The sequence below is a fragment of the Mus musculus genome, chromosome 4, assembly GCF_000001635.26.
Source record: "Mus musculus strain C57BL/6J chromosome 4, GRCm38.p6 C57BL/6J".
Classification (NCBI taxonomy): domain Eukaryota; kingdom Metazoa; phylum Chordata; class Mammalia; order Rodentia; family Muridae; genus Mus; species Mus musculus.
In genome coordinates, this window is record NC_000070.6 from 147260320 (window position 1) to 147283848 (window position 23529).

General features: G+C 42.3%; 1 protein-coding gene and 3 pseudogenes across 1 annotated transcript in view; 3 read left to right on the plus strand and 1 right to left on the minus strand.

Moving 5' to 3' along the window:
* Zfp978 (zinc finger protein 978) overlaps nt 1-23529 on the plus strand; it is a 267146-nt gene that overhangs the window by 135438 nt on the left and 108179 nt on the right. The gene's annotated exons all lie outside the window — the stretch shown is intronic.
* On the plus strand, nt 7054-8103 carry Gm13158 (annotated as a pseudogene).
* On the plus strand, nt 15298-19010 carry Gm13135 (predicted gene 13135; annotated as a pseudogene).
* Nucleotides 21127-21471, minus strand: Gm13144 (annotated as a pseudogene).

Consider the following 23529-nt stretch of genomic DNA (forward strand, 5'->3'; position numbering starts at 1 on the left):
CTTTGGGGTGTAAAGACCCTTTCACAGTGGTTGCTTAAAAGCATAGGAAAACACATATTTCCAATTGTCTTAAAACTGAGAAATCATTCATTGAGCTGCAGGGTAGTCTGCTCACCTAAGAATAATTTGAATTCTATATCAGTGTTTAGCATTACAAAAGTTAGAAACACTGTATTAGATATGGTGATTTGTGTTAATTAAAATAGGGAAGATTCAGCTCAGTGTTCCAGGCTAGTATTACTAGGTTAAGATAAAAAGGCTCAAGAAAGCAAATATGTAGAAGCTTTCAGAGCCTCAGCAGTAAGTCAGCTCTCTCTTGAATTCAAGGAAACATGAGAGAAAAATTTAGAAAAATAAATGAAAACATGGTTTCATAGATTTCAAGGATAGCTAGCCAGACTTTGCTGCGTCTCTGCATGGTTCTGAAGTCATTAATACCCATTTATTGAACAAAAGTCTTAAACTCTCAGAAAAATGCTGCCCATTGACACATATTACAAAGCATTTTGGTGTCTTGTCCTGTTGTTACTTAATACTCCACTCTACCATAAGTAATGAAATAGATTTCCATTCTTTTTTAAATCATCTACAGAATGTTAATATTTTGCACATCTCAGAATATACATTCTGAACAAAACCTCAACAACTCACTATTAGGGTATTATCTTCATCTTAATTTCATGTATGAGTTCATTCATATAAATATCATGAATCTGTAAATCTTAGAGAAAAATCCTTTTTAGAGTAGATGAGGTGCATACTCATGCACAGTTTAGAAATCCAACCATCCTGGAAATACATTTGTAAGTACTGAGAAAATTACTTTTACTCCAAGTTCAAGTATATTAGAATATTTATCCTAAATTCAGGAAGTCTCAGAAAATTAGGATCTAAGAAAAAACATTAAATGCTACAATGAACAAATCCATATCACTCCATGTATTTTCCTTGATTAAAAAAAAAAAACCACGGAAATTGTTCAACTTGAGTAGAAGTACTGAATGATAACAATTCATTGGTCTCAATACTGGAATTTGATGAAACAGGACTTCCTCATTAGTAGAATCTAAGTATGAGTAGAAGCAGTAGTGGCCCTTGATTTCAAATAATCCTAGGTAGTTTCTGCCAATTGCTTCATCAGGGATGTTGAAACTCACACACCAGGCAAATGAAAATTAGGGGGCTTGAGTAGCTCTTATCAGTCTGGAAATTGCAACCAGTTAGACAGTCTCTCTTGATTCTCATTGCACATGATCAGTGGATTTATGCCTCACTTCTTAATGACTTAGAGATCATTAACCAAATCTGAAGTGACTTCCAGGTTCATGTAAAAATTTCTAGAAGTGCAAAAAACATTTTTGCACACATTCCTTGTCTGTGGTACAGCAAGCATATGGTGATGGTTGACAAAATAGGTCCAGGTAGACTGACTGAGTTTTGTGGAAGGCAACATGTGTAGATTGAGAAAGATGCAAGTCATTGGCTCAGGAAAATTACCATATCATGTTTGAAAAACATGGAGACTGAAGATCAGTGGATTTGGAACATTAACTATTTGTGGAATAGCATTTTAAGATACAAAGTAAGAGCCACACTATAGGAGCCTGATGGGCATTTCTGGAAGAACTTCCAGTGGCTAGATTTTAAGGAACCCACTAGGTCTATATCAATACCTTGCAGGGAAAGGAAACTTCTCTTCAGCTGCAGGACAACTGATGGGACAGCCTGGGGATGGGAAACATATGGAGCAGGTGGAAAGTTATTCCTTGGTTGAAATTGATTTTGTTACAGGAGAACTCAGAAGAGGGACTGAGGGCCTGAAGGAAGAGAGTGGGATCAGCAGCCCATCCTTGTCAGTAGGAGTCTGGAGCTGCATGGTGTGGAACTAGGAGTAGAGAACACTGCCTTGGGTCTTACAACCATGTAAAAATTCCCTTCCTCTGCAGTTGTCCCCAATTTTCAGTCACCAGAGCAGTGGCAGGAAATGCAAACAAGAAGACTTGGAAACTCCAAGGTCACAGAAGCTATTAGGCTAGTGGACAGACAGGCACTGGACCAAGATTGAAATCCCTTACTCTGCTGCTCATAATAACACTGATCCTCAAATTCTATTGTGCATTTTGTAACTGTGTTTTTAAATTGCTGACTATGTAAATGTGACTAATCCTGATTTTTTTTATTCATCTTATTGTTGCTTGATACTTACATAATTACATAATAATTTCTGATAGGATGGTCTTGTCGGTTCCAAACATGGTTATATTTTTCTGGTGGCAGGTAAAGCTGGTACAATTCACATCCATCCATGGTTTTTAACGCTGCTATTTAATCACTGTGCTAGTCAAGATCTTTGCCATTGGAGATTATACATCCACTGGAAGGTTTAAATATTAGTCCCATAAGGATCCCTGGAGTTTTCATTGAATCTTAAGCATATTTTAGCAATTTTTAAGTTAGCTGTCTTTAGATTTATCATTATATAAATAATTATTTATTTTATTTTATTTTTTTCCAATTTTTATTAGGTAGTCCCCCCTTCCCCCCCCCGCTCCCCTATCTACACACTCCCACTTCTTGATCCTGGTGTTACGCTGTACTGGGGTATATAAAGTTTGCAAGACCAAGGGGCCTCTCTTCTCAATGGTGGCCAACTAGGCCATCTTCTGATACATATGCAGCTAGAGACAGGAGTTCTGGGGATAGTGCTTAGTTCATGTTGTTGTTCCACCTATAGGGTTGCAGACCCCTTCAGCTCCTTGGGTACTTTCTCTAGCTCCTACGTTGGGAGCCCTGTGTGCCATCCAGTAGCTGACTGTGAGCATCCACTTCTGTGTTTGCCAGGCACCGGCATAGCCTCACAGGAGAGAGCTATATCAGGTTCCTTTCAGCAAAATCTTGCTGGTGTATAGAATAGTTTCTGTGTTTGGTGGCTGATTATGGGATGGATCCCCAGGTGCGGCAGTCTCTTGATGGTCCATTCTTTCATCTCAGCTCCAAACTTTGTCTCTGTATCTCCTTCCATGGGTGTTTTGTTCCCAATTCCAAGAAGGGAAGAAGTGTCTACACTTTGGTCTTCGTTCTTGAGGTTCATGTGTTTTGCAAATTGTATCTTGGATATTCTAAGTTTCTGGGCTAATATCCACTTATCAGTGAGTACATATCATGTTAGTTCTTTTGTGATTGGGTTACCTCACTAAAGATGATACCCTCCAGATACATCCATTAGCCTAGGAATTTCATAAATTCATTGTTTTTGATAGCTGAGTAGTACTCCATTGTGTAAAAGTACCACATTTTCTGTATCCATTCCTCTGTTGAGGGACATCTGGGCTCTTTCCAGCTTCTGACTATTATAAGTAAGGCTGCTATGAACATAGTGGAGCATGTGTCCTTATTACCAGTTAGAACATCTTCTGGATTTATATATGCCCAGGAGTGGTATTGCTGGATCCTCCGGTAGTACCATGTCCACTTTTCTGGGGAACCTCTAGACTGATTTCCAGAATGGTTGTACAAGCTTGCAATCCCACCAACAATGGAGGAGTGTCCTCTTTCTCCACATCCTCATCAGCATCTGCTGTCACCTGAATTTTTGATCCTACCCATTCTGACTGGTGTGAGGTAGAATCTCAGGGTTGTTTTGTTTTTTTGTTTTTGTTTTGTTTTTCGAGACAGGCTTTCTCTGTAGCCCTGGCTCTCCTGGAACTCACTCTGTAGACCAGGCTGGCCTTGAACTCAGAAATCTGCCTGCCTCTGCCTCCCAAGTGCTGGGATTAAAGGCGTGTGCCACCACTCAGGGATGCTCAGGGTCATTTGATTTGCATTCCGCTGATGATTAAGAAAGGTGAGCATTGTTTTAGGTGATTCTCAGCCATTTGATATTCCTCAGTTGAGAATTTTTTGTTTAGCTCTGTGCCGCATATTTTAATGAGGTTATTTGATTTTCTGTAGTCCACCTTCCTGAGTTCTTTATATATATTGGATATTAGTCCCCTATCTGAATTATGGTTGGTAAAGATCCTTTCCCAGTCTGTTGGTGGCCTTTTTGTCTTATTGACAGTGTCTTTTGTCTTACAGAAGCTTTGCAATTTTACGAGGTCCCGTTTGTCAATTCTTGATCTTACAGCACAAGCCATTGCTGTTCAATTCAGGAATTTTTCCCCTGTGCTCATATTTTTGAGGCTTTTTCTAAACATAATAAAAGCAATCTACAGCAAACCAGTAACCAACATCAAAGTAAATGGAGAGAAGCTGGAAGCAATCCCACTAAAATCAGGGACTAGACAAGGCTGCCCACTTCTCCCTATCTATTCAATATAGTACTTGATGTCCCATTCAGAGCAGTTAGACAACAAAAGGAGGTCAAGGGGATACAAATTGGGAAGGAAGATGTCAAAGTATCACTATTTACAGATGATATGATAGTATATATAAGTGACCCTAAAAATTCCACCAGAGAATTCCAGACCTTATAAACCGCTTCAGTGAAGTAGCTGGATATAAAATTAACTCAAACAAATCAATGGCCTTTCTCTACACAAAGGATAAACAGGCTGAGATGGAAATTAGGGAAAAAACACCCTTCTCAATAGTCACAAATAATATAAAATACCTTGGTGTGACTCTTAACTAAGGAAGTGAAAGATCTGTATGATCAGAACTTCAAGTTTATTAAGAAAGAAACCAAAGAAGATCTCAGAAGATGGAAAGATCTCCCATGCTTATGGATTGGCAGGATCAATATAGTAAAAATGGCTGTCATGCTGAAAGCAATCAGAGTCAATGCAATCCCCAGCAAAATTCCAACTCAACTACTCAAAATATCAACTTCAACGAATTAGGAAAGACATTCTGCAAATTCATCTGGAATAACAAAAAACCTAGCATAGCAAAAACTCTTCTAAATGATAAAAGAATCTCTGATGGAATCACCATGCCTGACCTAAAGATGTAGTACAGAGCAATTGTGATAAAAACTGCAAGGTACTGGTATAGCGACTGACAGGTAGACCAATGGAATAGAATTGAAGACCCAGAAATGAACCCACACACCAATGGTCACTTGACCTTTGACAAGGGAGCTAAAACCATCCAGTGGAAAAAAAGACGGCATTTTCAACAAATGGTGCTGGCACAACTGGCGGTTAACATGTAGAAGAATGCGAATTGATCCATTCCTATCTCCTTGTACTAAGGTCAAATCTAAGTGGATCAAGGAACTCCACATAAAACCATAGACAGTGAAACTTATAGAGGAGAAAGTGGGGAAAAGCCTCGAAGATATGGGCACAGGAGAAAAATTCCTGAATAGAACAGCAATGGCTTGTGCTGTAAGTTCGAGAATTGACAAAAGGAAAAAAAGACAGCATTTTCAACAAATGGTGCTGGCACAACTGGCCATTAACATGTAGAAGAATGTGAATTAATCCATTCTTATCTCCTTGTACTAAGGTCAAGTGTATGTGGATCAAGGAACTCCACATAAAACAGGAGACACTGAAACTTATAGAGGAGAAAGTGGGGAAAAGCCTCGAAGATATAAACATTTATTAAGCAGTGAAACACTCTGTATTAAGTTTGTACCTGAAATGTATGAACTGTCTGATATAAATATAAATATCCCCTTGATCTCTTTTAGTTGCCTTATTGCTTGAGCTAGAACGTCTGATACTGTACGAAAGAGACTTGAGGACAGTCGACAGCCTTTTCTTGTGATAGAGAATTCTTTCTTGAAAACTTTGCTGTTAAAATGGTGGTTTTTTAAAATGAAATTCCCAAGCCCATAGTACACTTCCTATCAATAACTGGTCAATTTCATTATTACCCTGTGCCAGAGAGCCTGGCAAACCTGTATGTGTTCTTATATGTCTTATATATAGTCAATTACTCTTATTTCTGATTATTTATTGTAGTTGAATAAATAGTGAAGTCAATTCAGAATCATCCTAAGTAAGATCAACAGTCTCTATGTGTAAAACAAACGTTTCTGTATACTGACAGTTAGTTACTATGTTAAGACACTTGAAAATCTGAGAACACCATGAGTATTGCACGTAATTAAGATTTTTGAACTGATTTCTAGGGACTGCCAGCCACCTTACTTAAATCTTCTGCCTTTCCTGATTTTTTAGCCTCAGTGTAAAATGGAGCGGCTCCAGATATTGGAATTCCCTTTAGTGTATGAGGGAAAATCCAAGTAGTCCATTTTATGAACTGAAGCCACTTGTTTTTAGGGTATCTGTTGTTAATAACTCCAAGAAATTACTGCATGCTTTTTACCAAAGTTCATGTTGTGTCCATAGTGAGTCAATCTCTGCATTAATAAATGGTACCACGATTTCAGCTGGATCCATTCCAACTAATTTTTGAAGTCTCTCTCTTTTTTTTAATAACAATTCAGAGACCATCTCTATGTAGGCTTTTAATTTCTTACCCTGTTTATGTGCTTAAAAATATCCATTCTAATATATAATCTTCCATCTGCATGAGCATTCCTGTATGGGAATGAGTACAAGGTAAGATAACTAAGATGCAGGGCATTTTGGAACAATATGAACTAGTTGTGTATCCTGCATTTACCTTTCTTCCAGAGCTAAGTCCTTCTCAGTCTTGGCTGGTAATTTCCTTGGGCTATTTATATCTTTATCACCTTGTAAGGTTTGAAATAAATTGCTTAGCACTTGATTGGCCAAGCCAATTGTAGGCCACAGCCAGTTAGTATCTCCCAATAATTTCTGAAAATCATTGAGAGTCCTCAAATGGTCTTTCCTGATTTGCACCTTTTGTGACCTATCCTTTTGCAGACTTATTTTAGGTAATAAACAATTAATAGAAGCCACTCGTTATATTTTTTTCAGGGGTGATTTGCAATCTTCAGCAAGGCAAGTTGTTTTGTTGTTGTTGTTGTTGTTTTTTGGTTTTTTTTTCATCAAACATTCTTTCCATGATATTTAAATCTGAATTAGCAAATAGAATGTCATCTATATAATGACAGATAATGGATTGGGGGAAATTGTGAATCATCTCTAATGGTTGTTGTACTAAATATTGACCATGGCCGAGACCGAGGAGCGGAGCCTGGACAACTTCTTCACCAAGAGGGACAAGAAGAAGAAGGAATGGAGCAGTCGGGCTGCCAATGCGGCGAGCAGCACGGACGGGAGCAGCGCGTCAGCGGTCTCCAAGCCGGGTGATGGCGAGAGCTCGGGCTCTGGTGCTAGGTCAGGAGACAGCAGGAGCGCGGGCCCTGCTGGCAAGGATATAATGAAGGATGAAAATGAGTGGAAAGAATTTGAGCAAAGAGAGGTTGATTACAGCGGATTAAGAGTTCAGGCAATGCAAATAAGTGAAAAGGAAGAAGATGATAATGAGAAGAGAGAAGATCCATCTCTCTTTGGAAGAAGGTGGAGGTGGCAATGGAGCAGAAAAATCTTCAGGTCCCTGGAATAAAACCATTCCGGTACAGGCGCTTCCTGGCTCCAGTAACAGTTACAGAAACCCCGGAGCCAGCAATGCCCAGTGGTGTATTTAGGCCTCCTGGGGCAAGGCTAACCACAACAAGGAAAACACCACAAGGACCACCAGAAATAAACAGTGACACACAGTTCCCATCCCTGCACTCCACTGCCAAGCATGTAGAGAGCCGGAAGGATAAAGAAATGGAGAAGAGCTTTGAAGTAATAAGACACAAAAATAGAGACAGGGAGGATGTTTCAAAAAACCAGGCCCTTAAACTTCAGCTAGACCACCAGTATGCTGTGCTTGAGAATCAGAAGTACAGCCACACACAGTATAGGTAAGGAATGGTCTTTGCTAAGCCTACCAAGGTAATTAGACCACAGCTAACCACCAAGAACAGCCAGTCATCGTTTTGATTTCTGGATCTACAGTGACTGACTGAAGACCTCAAGTCCAGTGACTGTCCCTGTTGCACTATGGAAGTTCAAGAGTCACGACTGATCTTGATGTGTGTTGGATTTAGGGGTGTTTCATTGTCTTAAGTATTTGTGAATTAGATTCAACAGTGTTTCCATAGTTGCTCTGCGTATAAAGCCAAACCTGCAGCCAGTGGTCATTCAAACATCTTTATGTTCAGATACTGAGCCTTCACAAGGTTGACTACCTCAGACTTGCTGTCCTTAGTTGTGAATTTCATGTGGATCACATCTTCTATATAAGGTTACAGCTACTAGTGTCTGTGTGAACCTTGAAACCAACTCTACAGGATTCCTGTCAGAAAGCCTTCAGAAGTCAGCCATCTGTGTCCTGATCTGCTGTAAAAGATGAAGAGGTAAGTGACCTTAATTAACCTGTTCTGTGCCCCATCCTAAGGCATACTCTGTAGGCTGTGGCTATGTTAGACTCCCTGGATCAAGCTGCTGTCTGAAATGATGTGTTTGTGTGGAGAGCCGTGCCGCGAGCAATCGCGTGCCTGCCGTGAGCAATCGCCATTATAAGATGTCGCTGGCTTCCACTGCGCCTAACTAGTAAATAAGCCTTATGCGCAAGTGCAAGAGTGAACTCACGCCTAGTCACTGTCCATCTCGCTGCGTAGTAATGGGGTGATGGGCGAACAACGAATCAGGAGCTGTCACGCCACATCAGGTGCTGAAACGTCACACTGCAGGCTATAGAAGCAGCGCCATTTTCCCGGTTCGGGGTCTTCCCTCCTGATAAGTAAGCAATAAAAGCTTTGCCGCAGAAGATTCCAGTTGTCCTGAGTGTGTTCTTGCCGGCGGGGACAAAAGCTCGGGATAAGTGGCGCTGAGAAGCCCAGGAACTACCATCACACCGGTGCAAGGGAGATCCCTCGTTCGTGAGGCGGAACCAGAACTGCGGGACAAATTACAGCTTTATGAGGTATGTCTAGCCTTGAACTTTCTCCAGTGTTAGAAGCCTTTTTGTTCCTTTTCACATGTCAAAAAGTGGTTAAGGCAGGGCAGAGAATTCTGGATGAAATTCAAGACAGTCTACCAGAGGTAAAGCGGGGAGAGAGAGTAGGAGCAAAGAGGAAACATGGTGCACCAATTAAGCATACAGGCCTTTCCACGGGTCTTGAACCTGATGAAAAGTTAATGTCAGGGAAGAATACCTGGGGAGAGATTGGAAGGAAGGAGAAGGAAAAAAGAAAAGAAAAAAAGATCAATCAGCAGAGGTTTCTAGGAGAAGGAACTTATACCCGCCACTAGATGAGTTTAAGCAGCTAGCTCTTAGTAGCTCAGAATCAGATGAAGGACTTAGCTCCTCTGAAGAAACGGACTTGGAGGAGGAAGCAGTTCGTTATAAGGGAGAAAGGTACCAGCAAGATAAAAAGCGAGCTACTCAGTCCAGAAAAAGGCAAAAAGTGGCTGGTGAAAGCCAGCTTGCTGCTCAGCCTTCAGACAGTCGGCTTCAGGGTCCTAGTGCACCTCAGTCCTATGTGCAGAGGCACCATTCAGAACCTTATGTGCAGAGGTACCATTCAGAGCCTTATGTGCAGAGGTATCATTCAGATTCATTCATTCCAAAAGAGGAACAGAGAAAAGTGCAGCAAGCATTCCCAGTTTTTGAAGGAGCTGAGGGAGGGTGTGTTCACGCTCCAGTAGAGTATATACAGATTAAGGAGCTCGCAGAAGCAGTTCGCAATTATGGAGTCAGCGCTAATTTCACTATAGCACAAGTCGAAAGGCTTGTGAATCACGCTATGACTCCCTCCTGGTGATTGGCAGACTGTAGTAAAAGCTGCAGCCCCCAGTATGGAAATGTATCTTGAGTGGAAAGCCTTGTGGCAGGACTCCTGCCAGATGCAGGCAAGGGCCAATGCCACCAGGAAGGGGACCAAAGAACGTGGATGTTTGAATTGCTTTAGGTCAGGGACAGCATGCTGCTAACCAAACAGATTATCATTGGGGAGCGTACGCCCAAGTCTCAGCTGCTGCTGTTAAGGCATGGAAGGCACTAAGAAGGGAGAGGCAAGTCGGCATTTGACCAAGATTACCCAGGGTGCACAGAAGTCATTCTCAGATTTTGTGCCCAGAATGAAGGAGGCAGCAGGGAGGATATTTGGTGATCCAGAAGCAGCTATGCCTTTAATTGAACAATTGGTTTATGAACAAGCTACACAGGAATGCAGATCAGCAATTACACCTAGAAAGAGCAAGTGGTTACAGGACTGGTTAAAGGTTTGCCATGAGCTTGGATGGCCGCTTACTAATGCTGGATTGGCAGCAGCCATTCTGCAGGGGAGGAGGCGCTCAGATTCAACTGAGCTCAAACTTTGCTTTAATTGTGGCAAACCAGGACATTTAAAAAAGGACTGCAGAGCCCCTATAAAAAGGTCAGCACCAGGATTGTGTACTAAATGTGGAAAAGGATATCATTGGGCTTAGGACTGTCGTTCAGTTAAGATATACGAGGCAGGCTCTTGCAGCCTACAAGGTCTTATTGTTCACCCTGGAGTTGTAGATCAGGATTATAAAGGGGAACTTCAGGTTCTCTGTTCTTGTCCTCAAGGTGTCTTTTCTATATCACAAGGGGACAGAATAGCTCAACTAATAATTTTGCCAAGCCTACTTGGCTGTTTTCCTTCCTCTGGTATTCCTCGAGCTGCCAGAGGGATTGGTTCTACTGGAAATGATTCTGCTTACTTAATAATGCCTTTAGATTCCAGGCCATCCTTGGAGTTAGTTATAGAAGGGAAACAATTTAAGGGAATTTTAGATACAGGAGCAGACAAAAGTATTATTTCTTCTCACTGGTGGCCCAAAACCTGGCCCGTAACTCAGTCATCACACTCTTTACAAGGGCTAGGCTATCAGTCCTGCTCCACTATTGGCTCCCGTTCTTTGAGCTGGCAAATGGATGTCACACATATTTCCTCCTTTGGGAAAAATCAATATTTACATGTTTGCTAATCTGTCTAGGCAGATTTCTTTGTATCTTGCAGGAAATTGGTCTGAAAGATTCGATGAGACCCTTGAGGCCCTGAGAGCGGCTGTTCTCAGGATCAACTCGACACGAGTCGACCTGTCATTGACATAGGGTCTCTCCTCCTGGATTTCATCTGCTTTTTCTTATTTTAAGGAATGGGTGGGGGTGGTTTTATTTGCTGCTGCCATCTGCTGTGGACTTGTGTTTATGCTCTGGTTGGTTTGTAAGCTCAGAACCCAACAAAACCGTGACAAGGTCGTTATCGCTCAAGCACTTGCAGCCATTGAACAAGGGGCCTCCCCTGAAATTTGCCTGTCCATGCTTAAGACCTAAATGGCATCTGAGTTCTCTGCTATTGTGTCCCACGGATTTGTGGATACATTGCACTGGGATATAAGAGACTCAACGCTCATTGATCAGCACTTACACCTCGCTGAGGTTTACTAATTAGTTTTTTGGCTGGCCTCTTTTATAGAGTTCCCTAGGTCATTTAGCAGTTACTGTCACACAGTACTGCGGTATCCAGAGACGGGCAACTTTCCTCATGCACAGACCAACCTAAGACACGGGACCCGGTGGCGATAGGGTTACCCTATGACAGGAAAGGCTGTGACATTGGAGGAATGACCTAAGACAGGAGCCACAGCAGATGGACATGACTGCAGAGGCCTAGACCAGCCTCAAATTTTAATAAAATAAAAAGGGGGAGATGTGGAGAGCCGTGCTGCGAGCAAATGCGTGCGTGCCGTGAGCAATCGCCATTATAAGATGGCGCTGGCTTCCACTGCGCCTAACTAGTAAATAAGCCTTATGCGCAAGTGCAAGAGTGAACTCACGCCTAGTCAATGCCCATCTCGCGGCGTAGTAATGGGATGATGGGCAAGCAACGAATCAGGAGCTGTCATGCCACATCAGGTGCTGAAATGTCACGCTGCGGGCTATATAAGCAACGCCATTTTCCCGGTTCGGGATCTTCCCTCCTGATAAGTAAGCAATAAAAGCTTTGCCGCAGAAGATTCCGGTTGTCCTGAGTGTGTTCTTGCCGGCGGGGACAATATGTTTGGATCATCTGTGTGGGGCTTATGATTTATAATTTAAGTTTTTAGTTGTATGAGTTAACTGTGGATTTAATTCAACCAAACTCGGTTCCACCAAATGGGGGATAGTCTTGTTTCTTTGAATAATTTTTCATTCAGATAGTGCTTGTTCGATTCCACATTAAGGCCTTGCTTTGACTTGGAGTAAGTTCTTTAAGGGCATATTGTGTGGAGAAATAGTCTGAAAGAAGCATTGGAATTGTGAAATGCCCTATGAATTTGCCAATCCTTGGTGGAACCAGATAGCCTTTGATGCATATAAAGGACAGCGGATCCGCTGCACTCCAGGTGCTGCTCAAGCCTCCTAATCAGGTCTAATTGAACTGCTGTGGACAGAGTATGGTGTCTGCTCACTGCTGTGGACAGAGTGTTGCGTCTGCTCAGGAGGAGAGGGTTTCACTGACCTGGCTTTTAACAGTTCAAAGCAACAGGAGCAAAACATCCAAGTTGCACATGAATCTGGCATGGTGTCTGATAAATCCTTGTGTGTGCCCCAAATGTGAAGGTTATGGGGTATTCTGTAGGTTCATTCATTGTTTAGCCAGCTCTTGACATTCACCTTTGGAATATTTTTGGTAATAACTTGGAGATGCAGGGGAATAGCCAGTAGTGTAGCATTTCTGTTGTTTGTAATTTCAATGTAACTATCTAGTAGTACTTGGCTCTTAGAAGATGTTACTGCTAAATTTCTTTCTACCTAATGAACTAGCCTGTCGGTTACCTACTCTGTCACTACATATAGTTCAGTTCACATACCCTATGTTGGCATATGACTATGTAATACGATAGTAGTGCCTGGGTTTCTCTATGTAAATGAATCCCTTGCCAAACACAGTTCAGACTTGCTCACTACTGACAGGAGTGGAACAGGAAATGAATGTTTTCCCAGCTTGGGAGCCTGTTTATTGGATTTAGGGCAGCAGTGTGGGAAGCAGGAGGTGGAGGCCAGTATCTCCTATCAGACTGTATGCCACTTCTAGGCAATAATGTTGGTATGATCTGAACTAGCCAGGAGGAGGTGGGGTGACTAGAGACTTGAGATTCTTAGTTAAACTGAAGACTTCATTTGGGCACCAGAAACCTTAACAAATAATCTCACACCTTGAGCCACAAACGTCCCTTAAAGTATGCTTTACCCAAGCATGACACACAAACACACATTCTGTTTGGGGTATGGTTTAAGATGTGAACAGAAACATGATGAGGTTTGTTTAATGGCATACTGTACTGGAACGCTGAAGACCTGCTGCAGATGTAAATTCCAAGTCTTGTTTTTTTGTTTTGTTTTCTTTTGTTTTTTTTTTTTCGGTTTTTCGAGACAGGGTTTCTCTGTTTAGCCCTGGCTGTCCTGGAACTCACTTTGTAGACCAGGCTGGCCTCGAACTCAGAAATCCCCTTGCCTCTGCCTCCCGAGTGCTAGGATTAAAGGCGTGCACCACAACACCCAGCTTTTGTTATTTTTTAAGATTGTGAAATCATAAAAATGCATATGAATCAAGTTTTAATACACTGGGTGGATGAGGCTGCCATTGCACAATTTCTATCTTTGGGTTCTCAGGCATGGTTCCGACAGTGTAAGAACTCTGTAACATTTAACATTAAATAAACAGTAAACCTATGAAAAAAAGAAATGACATAAAAAGGAAAGGATATGGCTTCTCCTAAATATGGTGAAGTAGAATGTGTCTTATCATCAAAAGAAAGAGAATAGCCGGACACAGGAACAGTCTACAATGGACAGAACCATGAGCCTCATGAGGAGAGGGAGCAGGAAAGCCAGACCCAGAGGCCAGGAGGGTAAATGATCAGTAAAAAAGACCAGGTAGCCAAATGGATGCATTACATGAAGAAAAGCAGCTGGGAGGACATTTGCCCAACCTCTGTGCTAGGGGTCTGGAAAGGACAGCATTGCACTGTAGCAGGTAGGGATAGAGGACTGTTTGGAGAACCTGGAACCAAGGACTGATTTGATTTGTTAAATAGGCACGTTGGCCTTTTGTTCCAGGGTTTAATATTCAACATTAGGGATGACTGAAGAGATGGAAATGATTTAATTTTAATCTCAAAAGTTATTTTAAAAAATGAACTAGTTCTTTTATGTCTTCTCTGCCTAAGTTATCAATGGAGGTAGAGGGAGGGAGGGACTTAGGTGGGAAAAGTGAGAGGGAGGGAAAAAGGGGAGCAGAATGAGTTATGGGTGGGAGACAAGAGAGAGCCCAGAGGGCTAGAAGAATGAATGGAAATATGGAGCAGTAGAATTTGGAGATTGGAGAGAAACCTCTAGAAAGTCTTATAGACCTGGGGTGTGAGAGGCTTCCTAGATCCTGCCATGTCCCCATATTGATGATAATGGACTGAACCTCTGAACCTGTTAGCCATCCCCATTGAAATGTTCTTTTGTCCTTATTTTGCCTTGGTCACCTTTCTGTTCACAACAGTAAAATCTATGACAGCAATTCTTAATTATAAAGCTTGATGAAAGGCTGAGCTACAGGAGATGTTGCTCTAAACAGACACATGTATGAAAGTAGCTGATCAAAGGAATGAAATTTCTCATGACTGGGAAACATTAGGGATAGAAACAATTAAGAGGTCAGATCAGAGATGCATAAAGGAAACAAAATTGAAAGATCAATACCAAGACAATATAATTGAAAAATCCCCAAGGTACAACTTTGTTTTGGTAGGACCTTTTCCCTCAAGAATTTGAGAAGTTGCTGTTTCATGCGAAAACTTGCCATCATTTATCTGCCTTCATATGCTGCCATTCGAACAGGGCAGCACGTCTTCTGCCTTAACTTGAACTTGACAAACGCTGAACTCTCTAAACGAAGCCGACTGAAGGAGCGAACACGCAGACTTTTTAATTCTGAGGTGATTTTTCCTCTCAGAAGTCCAACGTCACTTAATGTCACGCCCGTGAGCGAAGGCGGCAGGACGACGAAGGCCAGTCCAGGCCTTTGCTCCTTGCCTAACAGTCGCGCCGTTCCCAAGAGGGACCCCTAGCGCGGTGGGAGCCAGCGAGCTCAGCCTTTAAGGGAGCGCTGAAGACCCAGCTCGCTTTACTCGGAGGAGTGGAGGCGCAAAGCACCGCTGACGCGCTTCCTCGAGGCCCCGCCCACTCGGCTCCACAGCCCGCTAGAGGCCTGGAGGAGGCGGAGCCAAGGAGGAGCATGCGCACGCGCCCTCGCAAGCCGGCCTTCTAAGGGGGAACGAGCGATCTCGCGAGGGTTGAGAGCGGGTAGCGTAGGTATCTGTCCTGGTTGGCTGGAGAAGAGAATCAACTCTCGGAGAGAAGGCGCCGGGTGGCCTCTGAGAACCTTCCCTTTTCCTTTCCCTTTCCCTCGGCCCTCCGCCTCCTCAGAGTCAGCCCGCCTTCCCTGACCTCCGTGACCCCACTGGCCCCGCCCACTCCCGTCGACGTGATTCCCGCCGTGAGGTAAACGCCAGTGAGGCAGAGTCCCGCGGAAGAGGACGGCGAGGCGAGCGGCGCGGCTGGGCCGGCTCGGGTCGGTGGCGGAGCCCTCGCGCGTGAGAGCTTCCGGGCACGTCTCGCTCCTCCGGCGGCCCGGACGCCAGTGTCGCGGAGGCCCAAGCTGCTTCCCTCGGCGCCGCGCCTGCCCGTGGCCGCGGCGGGTGACGCAGCCGGAACATGTTGTCCGCTGTGGAGCCTCCGCCGCTCCCGCCTCCCGAGAGCGCGCCTTCCAAGCCCTCGGCGCCCGGCGGGAGCAGCAACGGCAACAAAGGCGGCCCCGAGGGCTGCGGGCTCGTGCCCCGGCCCCGCGGACACCGAGATGGAGGAAGTATTTGATAATGGATCACCTGGAAAGCAAAAAGAAATCCAAGAACCAGATCCTACATATGAAGAAAAAATGCAAACTGACCGAGCAAATAGATTTGAGTATTTATTAAAGCAGACAGAGCTGTTCGCTCATTTCATTCAGCCTGCTGCTCAGAAGACTCCAACCTCACCCTTGAAGATGAAACCAGGGCGCCCACGGGTAAAAAAGGATGAAAAACAGAATTTGCTTTCAGTTGGAGATTACCAACACTGTAGAACAGAGCAAGAGGAGGATAAAGAGCTATAAACAGAAAGTTCCAAAGCAACTAATGTTTGTACTCGATTTGAAGATTCTTCATCATATGTAAAATGGGGTAAACTGAGAGATTATCAGGTGCGAGGATTGAATTGGCTCATCTCTCTGTATGAGAATGGCATCAATGGGATCCTTGCAGATGAAATGGGTTTGGGAAAGACACTTCAAACAATTTCTCTTCTTGGATACAGGAAACACTATAGAAATATTCCTGGTCCTCATATGGTTTTGGTTCCCAAGTCTACATTGCACAACTGGATGAGTGAATTCAAGAGATGGATACCAACACTTAGGTCTGTTTGCTTGATAGGAGATGAAGAGCAAAGAGCTGTATTTGTCAGGGATGTTTTATTACCAGGAGAGTAGGATGTATGTGTCACATCTTATGAAATGCTTATTAAAGAGAAAGTCTGTGTTCAAAAAAATTCAGCTGGAGATACTTAGTTATAGATGAAGCTCACAGGATAAAAAATGAAAAAATCTAAGTTGTCAGAAATAGTGAGAGAATTCAAGACTACAAATCGGCTGTTGCTAACAGGGACGCCTCTTCAGAACAACCTGCATGAGCTCTGGTCACTTCTAAACTTTTTGTTACCAGATGTGTTTAATTCAGCTGATGACTTTGATTCCTGGTTTGATACAAATAATTGCCTTGGGGATCAAAAGCTAGTTGAGAGGCTTCATATGGTTTTGTGTCCATTCCTCCTTCGTCGAATTAAAGCTGATGTTGAAAAGAGTTTGCCTCCAAAAAAAGAAGTAAAAATCTATGTGAGTCTTAGCAAAATGCAAAGACAATGGTATACTCGGATATTAATAAAGATATAGACATGTTAAACTCAGCAGGAAAGATGGACAAAATGAGGCTATTGAACATTTTGATGCAGTTGAGGAAATGCTGCAATCATCCGTAACTCTTCGATGGAGCTGAACCTGGTCCACTGTACACAACAGATACGCATCTAGTTACCAACAGTGGCAAGATGGTGGTGTTAGACAAGCTACTCCCTAAACTGAAAGAACAAGGTTCAAGAGTACTAATCTTTAGTCAGATGACAAGAGTATTAGACATTTTGGAAGATTATTGCATGTGGAGAAATTATGAGTACTGCAGGTTGGATGAACAGACACCCCATGAGAGACAAGACTCCATCAATGCATACAATGAACCAAATAGCACAAAGTTTGTATTTATGCTAAGCACACGTGCTGGTGGTCTGGGCATCAATCTTGCAACTGCTGATGTAGTAATTTTATATGATTCAGATTGGAATCCTCAAGTTGATCTTCAGGCTATGGACTATGCCCATAGAATTGGACAAAGGAAGACTGTCCGAGTGTTTCGCTTTATAACCGATAACACTGTGGAAGAAAGAATAGTGGAACGTGCTGAGATGAAACTTAGACTGGATTCGATAGTAATTCAACAAGGGAGGCTTGTAGATCAGAACCTGAACAAAATTGGGAAAGATGAAATGCTTCAAATGATTCGACGTGGTGCCACACATGTGTTTGCTTCAAAAGAAAGTGAAATCACTGATGAGGATATTGATGGTATTTTAGAAAGAGGTGCAAAGAAGACTGCAGAAATGAATGAAAAGCTGTCCAAGATGGGTGAAAGTTCACTTAGAAACTTTACGATGGATACAGAGTCCAGTGTTTATAACTTTGAAGGAGAAGACTATAGAGAAAAACAAAAGAGTGCATTCACAGAGTGGATTGAACCACCAAAAAGAGAAAGAAAAGCCAACTATGCTGTTGATGCATATTTCAGGGAAGCTCTCCGTGTTAGTGAGCCTAAAGCACCCAAGGCACCTCGACCTCCAAAACAACTAAATGTTCAGGATTTCCAGTTCTTTCCTCCAGGTTTATGTGAATTACTGGAAAAAGAAATTCTGTATTACAGGAAAACTATTGGGTATAAGGTACCTTGGAGTCCTGATCTACCTAATGCAGCACAGGCATAGAAAGAACAGCTAAAAATTGATGAAGCAGAGACCCTCAATGACGAGGAGTTAGAGGAAAAAGAGAAGCTTCTGACACAGGGGTTTACAAATTGGAATAAGAGAGATTTTAACCAGTTTATCAAGGCTAATGAGAAGTGGGGTCGTGATGATATTGAAAATATAGCCAGAGAAGTAGAAGGAAAAACTCCAGAAGAAGTCATTGAATACTCAGCTGTGTTCTGGGAAAGATGCAATGAGCTTCAGGACATAGAGAAGATTATGGCTCAGATTGAAAGGGGAGAGGCAAGAATTCAAAGAAGAATAAGTATCAAGAAAGCACTAGATACAAAGATTGGACGGTACAAAGCACCCTTTCATCAGCTAAGAATATCATATGGTACTAACAAAGGAAAAAACTATACTGAAGAAGAGGATCATTTTCTCATTTGTATGCTGCCCAAGCTTGGCTTCGACAAGGAAAATGTGTATGATGAATTACGACAATGCATCCGAAACTCCCCTCAGTTTAGATTTGATTGGTTTCTCAAGTCCAGAACTGCGATGGAGCTCCAGAGGAGGTGTAATACCTTAATTACTTTGATTGAAAGAAAAAATATGGAACTAGAAGAAAAGGAGAAGGCAGAGAAAAAGAAAAGAGGACCAAAACCTTCCACACAGAAACGTAAGATGGACGGTGCCCTTGATGGCCGTGGAAGAAAAAAGAAGCTGAAACTATGAATGCATTTTTGTCTTATAATCACTAACTAGTAGTTCTTTAATTTACAGGTCTTCATAAGATGTGCTGGACAGTGCTCAACTGTTATGTCATTCAGACATCAGGTCCATCTGCTTACTGAGATAGAAACATAGTATGTAGTTTCACTTTTTTTTAAATGCAACCGCTGTGCTGAAATTTTTTTATCATTAACAATTGAAGTAATAAAACAGGCTTCATTTATTAAAAAGAAAAGAATTTGAGAAGTTTAATCATGAGAAAAAGCAATGTCATTGTAACAGGGGGCACAGACTGGGATCAAGGTGACCTGAGCCACCACAGCTTATTTCAGAAACATTATTGTAAATATTTCTTTTTGTAAAAAGACTGCAGATAAAGCTGATGGAAATAATATACATTGTTAGAGTGAAATCACTCCATACACAAGCAGAAGATGAATTAAGAAAAGTTGCTTTAGTGACTGTGTGCATTCATGACAGGCTAATTATCAGACTAATCAGCCTAGCATAAATCTGAATTCAACATATGCTGTCAGTCTTAAGTTTCTTTTAGGTTGAGTTCCCAGAATATGCTTTGAACCAGTTAAATATGGACTGGATACTGCATATCTAGGCTCTTAGGTAGATGGAAGGTTTACATAGTACAGATATTGTAAGACTCATTTCTTACATAGCCATTTTCCTAAAAAAAAAAAAACCCACAAAGATAGCAGTATATAATTTTCATTTGTACCTAAGATTTATTATTCAAATTGTTTTGTTTTCCTCCATGTTGGGATGACCATATGTTTGTAAAAAAAAGACTATATTTTGATGTAATTCCTAACCATTTTTGAACATCTGTTAGAAGACTCAGAGTGAAATGTCTATAGGGTGCAAATCGAACAACCTGTCCTTGATCACTATATAAAAAAATGTCCATATTTCCTCCCTTGAATATTTTGTTCCCCAATCTAGGTAGAACTAAAGCATCCACACTTTGATCTTCCTTACTCTTGAGCTTCATGTGTACTGTAAATTATATCTTAGTTACTCTGAGCTGTGGAGCAGAGAATGACAGAAAAGCCATCCAGACACTGACCCACCTGGGAATCCATCCCATATACAGACATCAAACCCAGATACTAATGTGGATGCCAAGAAGTGCTTGCTGAGAGGAGCCTGATATATCTCTCTCCTGAGAGGCTCTGCCAAAGCCTGACAAATACAGAGGTGGATGCTTGAAGCCACCCATTGGACTGAGCTTGGGTTCCTGATGGAGAAGCTAGAGACAAGACTCAAGGAGCTGAAGGGGTTTACAACCCATAGGAAGAACAACAATATCAACCAACCAGACCCTCCAGAGCTTACCAGGACTAAACCACCATCCAAAGAGTACACATGGAAGGATCCAAGGCTCCATCTGCCTACGTAGCAGAGGATGGCCTTATCAGGCATCAATGAGAGGAGAGGCCCTTGGTCCTGTGAAGGCTCCATACCCCAGTGTAGGGGAATGTCAAGGTGGGGAGGCAGGAGTCGGTGTGTGTGGGAGCACCTGTACAGAAGCACAGGGAGGGAGGATGGGATGGGGGCTTCCAGAAGGGAAAACCAGGAAAGGGGATTACATGAAATATAAATAAATAAAATATCAGCATCAACCAACATTAGCCACTGTGAAAATTCTCTGGCAATCATTTGCTGTTCTGAGAATGAAACATCTATTTAGAATTAAGTATGAACTAATACACTTGAAAAAAATATATTTGAAGCATAAAAATATAATTGAAGCATAAAAAATGTCCAAAGTAGATTCCACAAACTTGTGTTCCAATTTGCACATATCTCTCCTGGCCTAAATCCTTGTAAAAATACACACATACACCATACACACACACACACACACACACACACACACACACACACACACACACACACACACACTTACTCATGAATGCATTCATTTCTGTTAAGGTTTCTTAAAGCCTATCTGCAGAATTTCTCTTCAGCATGAACTTGTTCAAGTAACAGATACCAAGCAACAAGGCTTCAAGTCAGAAAAGTCAATCCTTCCTCAAGAGTGGCATCATAATATTTGAATAGATTGTTTACCCTTATCAGACTCCTTTCTTCAGAATCAATAATCTTGTGTGACTGGATATAAGTGTGTTACCTAAGAATATGAGCAAATTCTTTATAGACATATATTCCCCTCAGTATGCATATTTTCAGATGCTCAAAACTACAGTAATATGCAAAATATCTAAGAGGTTCATTATGCACTAAAGTTTGTACTCTTGTGTAAAGGTATCAGGAGGTACAATTCAGGTACAGGTTCAGCTCTTTATTGGACAAGTTAACAAAAGCAGTTTAGTCAAAAAGACCAAAGCCCCTGTCATCTTCGGACTCCTCGGGCTCTTCCTTCTTTGCTTCCACTTTCTTCTCCTCAGCTGGGGCGGCAGCAGTGGATGGAGCAGGACCACCAGAAGGTGCAGCTCCAGCAGCTGGAGTGGGCCCAGCAGCCCCAACATTGCAGATTAGGCTACCAGTGTTGACATTGGCCAGAGCCTTTGCAAACGAGCCAGGCCAGAAAGGTTCAATGCTGACACCAGCTGCTTTAATGAAGGCATTGATCTTAACTTCCGTGACCATCACCTCTTTGTCTTGCAGGATGAGGGCAGAGTAGATGCAGGTGAGCTTGGAGACAGACACCATGTTGTGGACTGCTGACATGGTGCTAGTCGTTGGATGAAGTGAGGGCCTCACCCCAACGTGGCATTAGCAAACTGACCACATTAACAGGTTTGTCTGTAGACATCCCAATGGCTATCTTAGGAAGCTGACAGTGACCTATGGGAACCTGTGCTGCCCCATGCCTATGTATGCTTCACCTGTGCAGTGCCTTCCTGGCTGTGTTAAATCACCAGTGCTGTGGACTGGACTCAGCCCCTCAACTCGCAGGGGCCCCTTAAGTGTCGGGAGACTCAGGGTCCTGGTACACAGGCGTGAAGGAGTCAGTGGGGTGACAAACAGATGCAAACATAAAAGAGTGTTGATCTGAATGTAATTTCTCAAAGGAAGCATCAGACTTATGATACAGAAGAAAATAAGGAAGTTAGGTGACACATCACCCAAGGTACGTTGAGGTTACCCGATGTTTAATGACTCTTTACACAAAACAGAAGAATGCATACATAAAGACTGACAGGAACTAAGTAACATAACAACTGAGACACAGTCATCTCTATCTAAGGTCAGCTATATTCCTAAAAGCCAGATGTGAGGTCATTATGTTCCCAGGGCAAGTCCTTTCTTGCCCAAGCCATAGTTCTAATTCTGATTTATTGTTTAGCCCACCACCAGCCAGCTCTTAGTAAATATCTAACTATGGTATGCTTCTGGGCTAGTGAAAGTATGTGCTAGGGAGTTCTGCTCTAGGTAACCTTCTCATGAATAATGCAATACTCTAGCTCCTTCTTAAACCACATCCCTACCTACTTCCTAAACTATTGTAAATTCTTGTATATGTAAGTGATTGGGCTATTATTCTAAGTGATTTTGTCGGGGACTTTCTTCTATTAAGTAATGTAGTCTGCCATATATAACTATAATAAGAACTCTAATCTTACTTTGCTAAGCTTTCCTGAGATTTCTAACTCTATTTAGTAGATGATAATGCCTGCTTTCTTTCACTATCTCTTTTTCAATACTGGAGGCAATCTGTCTTAATCTGTAGCATTCTTATGAAATCCCAAGTCCAGGGCTGGCTCAAGTGCTGGCTAGGACATTGGTGAAGGCCAGGAAGCAAAGTTCAACCTAATTTAGGTATTTGACAAATCATTCCTTGGAGGCACTGATAATAAAACAATACTGAAAGAAAGCACACAGACCCATTCACCTATTAACCAAGTTTATAGGAACATTATGGTATGGGATGCCAAGGCTCCAGGAGACTAAGTTTCCATGAAAGTTTTTGACTCAGGACTTTTCCCAAGCTTTTGGGCTTGCTTCACAGATTTCACTGAAGTGGCTATGATGCACCAGCACCTGGATATGTAAGGTTCTGTAAAGAAAGGCTTTCCACGTTCAGTCTTCTGCCTCACCAGTCTTGATTTCTGAACTTATAAATTTGACCATAAGCTACTTGTGAAGTAAAAGATGTTTAATGGAACAGAAGAATGAGGGCTGGTGATGACTTAAAAGTTAATAGCAGGGGTGGGTGTGGGGGGTGGGTGTGCAAGGGACATAGCTCAGCGGTTAAGAGTGCTGACTGCTCTTCCAAAAATCCTGAGTTCAATCCCAGCAACCACATGGTGGCTCACCACCATCTGTAATGGGATCCAATGCCCTCTTCAGGTGTGTCTGAAGAGAGCTACAGTGTAGTCAAATACATAAATACAAAATAAAAAAAAAGTTAAGAGCACTGGCCTGCTCTTGCAGAAGACTCAAAATTGATTCCAAGCATCAACATGGTGGCTCCCAAACATCTGCAGGGACCTGATTCTCTCTCCTAACTTCTGAGTGCACCAGACACTAAGTGGTGTACATATATTCAGGTTGGCAAAATGTTCATACTTGACAATAGACCAGAGAAATAAATTTGAAAATGGCCAGAAACATAATAAAAACAATAATATAATAAATCTTGAAAAATAATAAAGGCTGAGAGGGGAGTCATCCCTTCAGGCTCATTTATGAAGGGGGATACCTGCAGCAGATACCCTCAACAAACTCCCTGGCACATTTTCTTACATCACACCAAGAAAACAATCC